At 48.5% G+C, this 3,644-nt stretch overlaps 1 long non-coding RNA gene across 1 annotated transcript; it reads right to left on the bottom strand.

The window, feature by feature from the left end:
* Positions 1–2,102: 2,102 nt before the first annotated feature.
* Positions 2,103–3,329, bottom strand: LOC127314135 (uncharacterized). The gene is made up of 3 exons (XR_007859418.2): positions 3,046–3,329; positions 2,789–2,967; positions 2,103–2,333 (listed from the first exon to the last, which is right to left on the bottom strand). It is a non-coding gene; the product is annotated as an uncharacterized lncRNA (long non-coding RNA).
* Between the last annotated feature and the right edge of the window lie 315 nt (positions 3,330–3,644).

The raw sequence follows: 3,644 nt of genomic DNA, 5'->3' as shown, positions 1-3,644 counted from the left end.
CCGGCATCTCGGTCGCGTGGGCGTCGAGGTTCCGACGGACGGCGGTCATGGCGCGGGGCTGCTCCGGTGGCTGGCGGCGCCAGATCTGAAGTATCCTCTCAACTGCACTTAGGCGCTTCCCACCAATCTGGAACTCGTGGGCCTTGTGCCTCCGGTTCCATGGCTGGAGGTGGTGCTGGTGGCTGGAAGTGGAGTCCGGGAGAAATCCCTTTGCCGGTCTCGGCTGCGACGGCGGCGACGCCCGAGTGGCGCCGTTTTCCTCCTTGGTGGCGACGTCGAGGTACTCCCTTCCCTTCACCCCACCCCTGTTGCGCTCCCGGGGTGAAAACCCTAACTTTGTTGGGCGGCGGCGGCGCCACGGGCGTCGTGTCCTCCTTGGAGGCGCCGCTGTTGGGACCTTTCGGGGTGTGCGGATGCTGCCTTCGTGCAGTTGGGTGGTGGCGGTGTTGCCCCGCGACATTGCTCTTCTACATTGCTCTTCTACATCAACGACCAAGTCCGCGGCTTCGGCTCTGCGTGGGTGAACCCTTAGCGGGCGACATGGCTTCGCAAGGTGAGCTCGGGATGAGAGTTTTGGGGCTCTGTTCTTGCCCTAGGTTTAGGCTTGGTTCCTGCTATGTGCTCTGCTCAAGGGGAGCGTTTCCATTGCCGACGGTTCGGCGTCCTTTCGAGCCAGGACGAGGGGGTAGGGACCCTCTCCGGCAATGGAGGAGTACTGCTAGGCGACAGATAGGTCAGGAGGCGGGCGGGTCTCCGCTGCTTCGCTTTCGATGCTTCTACCTCGCTTCACCTCCGTCGCTCACGGGTGATTCGTTCTCGTTTGAGGACATCGAGGACTTCAGCTGGATTTCTTGTTTTTGTGTTTGCTGTAGTTTTGGATGTTGTAAGCTGTTCTCAGCATTCTTGTATCTTCAGCCGTTTGGATTTTATTAATCTAAAGCTGGGCACTTTGTGCCTTATGTTAAAAAAAAAAACTAACCAAAGAAACACCTGAACCTGGCCACCTGGGTGGGATGTGAGTTTTCCAAACAGCTGGGGCAAAAACAGGGGTTACTCCCCTGAATATGATTACAATATACAGAGAGAGACTGAGAATTGTAAATACCAGAACTGTATTTACAATTTTCAACCACGTTTCGACACAAGAAATGCATCAATAATCCCAGGTCCCACTGCGATGGTGCCTTCACATGCAGCCAGGTGTAAAGCGCATCAATGTATGTCATGTTTTAGTGCATAAACAATGTCGAATTCTATTTGCTAGCGGTCATGCTCAACAGATTCAGACTTTCTGACATTGGCTAATTTATCTTACCTGAAAAAATGACCCCGTTTTTGGTTGATGTATACACGATGTGTTAACCTGGAGAAAATTTAGTCACAAAACGAAACAGGAGTGACATGAGCATGCGACAAAATAATTCTGTACTAAAATTCCTACACCGCGACCTTCCGCAACAGAGTTGCAACAAGCAAGTTGCCTATTTCGAGAAAGAATTTAGGTGCCTTGATCCAAAATCCATGCCCATTGACATGATTAGTGGCGGATCTTGAAAGAAAATCCTGGGCGGGCCAAACTACAGCACAAAGATTTGCTCTAAAACTAAATCAATTTTTTCTTTGACTATCCTTGCCGATGGTACCTACATTGCAATTTGTAAAGAACAATAGAAAAATTATTCATGCTACCAAATAGTTAATGAATAATTTAGTTGCAATCAAACTGCAACGATATGGCCGTGAAGTGATTTGGGGAAAGTAAGTTACCTCTCACCTGTCACTTGTGCCATGCGCCTAGGAAGAATTGGATCAGCTGCCGAGGTGCAGTAGAAAAATCGAAGGTAGATGACAAAAGGACATGAGAGCTTGTGACTAGGTCTCTGAATCGCCGCCGCTGCAAGTTTTCTGGCGTTTGCCAGCCTGCATCTGTTGTCTACCTGGGAATTGCAGATGTGGGGATGGAGCCTAGGTGGCGGGCGCCCGCGCGCTCTACTTGCTGCTGGGCAGATGCCATCGAGTCTCTCAGATAGTCCTCGTGCTAGCTTCGCCGCTCAGTCACAGGCAGGCAGGGCCGTTCTATACATATTCAGGGCCCTGGGGCGAGACAATAAAAAGGGCCCTTGTTGATAATTTTTTTTCCAGAATGCATTACATTTCAAGAGCAACTGAGTATACATAACTTATATCGATGGTCTTTTAAATTACAAAACTCCCACAAGACATATATTCGCAACATTCCACAGAACCACATAATGATAGAAGGAATACATTGTAGCTATACAAAAGATCGATCTTCTAAATGCCAGAAGGTGACCATCATTTCATCAATTAATCTGCAAAACAAACAACCTTGTCATAACTGATTGCTAGTTGCAACTTATAGCTTCTGTGCTACCATGAGAATGATGCTAGTGAATGAGAAATTACATCAAATTCTATCCCTTCAATCAGCTATGTTCACCAGAAAAAAAAAATTCTCCAAAGATACATGCATAAGAAATAGTAAAGCAAATTTAGCACTAAAATTATTATCGACCTAGTTGGTATCATAATCATCGCCTAAATTCTCATTGTGCTGTTCTTCAACATTAACTAGGGCTAATTGCAGGGAATTCCTGGAAGAACTACCGGTTCTAAATAAATTGTCAGTCGAGCCTCTCTGAGATTCTACCAATTTATCTCTCTCTTTTTTTTCTTCTCCTTTTCTCGTTTCCAGATAAACTTTTTCTAGATAACATGTCACCGAAATAATTTGCAAAAAACAGTCAATACAGGAAAAAAAAAGCACCTGGATATGTCGAACTGCCGATGAAGTTTCTTGATCTGCAGCTTGCAATACTCAACATGAAGACAAAAGGGGAAGATCGCCTTGCTGATTCCCCGTCCTCTCTTCTTCTCCAAATTTTCTCACTGCTTTGTCTCCTCACGCTCAGATCCAATTGACCCTTGAAGATCTCAAGAGCGAGCCTAAGAAGAGAAGAATGGGAGAATGAAAATTGGATGTGCTATTTACCAGTTTGAGCTAGGGGAAGAAATGAGACGCACCATCTCATCGTTGATGTGGACCAGTTCTTGGGGATGGAAAGAAAGAGAGGTGATTGGGGAACCAAATAGCACCGTTTCCCTGCCCATCAATGGATGCGGATAATCAGCGATCTTGGAATTGGAAAGGCAAGATTTGAGGCGATGATGCTGTCCTGATTGGAGAATTTGGAGAGGGCTGGGCGGACGCGAGTCAACCATGCGACTCAGGTCCAGAGGAGAAGAGAACGATGCGTCGTGCTCATCCTTGATTTTTTCTTGGGAAGTAACGATGCCGATGGTTGCCTTTTTTTTTTAAGCATAATGCCGATGGTTGCCTAGTGTGCTGGACTAATACCTGGGCCGGGGCCCCTGCCACCCGAGGGCCCAGGGCGGTTGCCCCGTCGCCCCGCCTTATGGGCCGGCCCTGCAGGCAGGTCGCCAGCTGCTCTAGCTAGTGGCCTAGCGCCATGGACGCGTTGGTGACGAGTCGAGCAGGAAAATAATGCGACAACGACGACTGGGGTACCACTACACGAAGGCCGACCTTTGAGAAGGGAAAAACCCATCCCGCGCGCGCGCTCTCGCGACGACACGTGTCGCGCGCGGAACGTGTCCCCGGG

Source organism: Lolium perenne, chromosome 7 (assembly GCF_019359855.2).
Source record: "Lolium perenne isolate Kyuss_39 chromosome 7, Kyuss_2.0, whole genome shotgun sequence".
NCBI lineage: Eukaryota > Viridiplantae > Streptophyta > Magnoliopsida > Poales > Poaceae > Lolium > Lolium perenne.
Note: the sequence above shows the minus strand (reverse complement) of the source record. Positions and strands in the feature narration are given on the sequence as shown.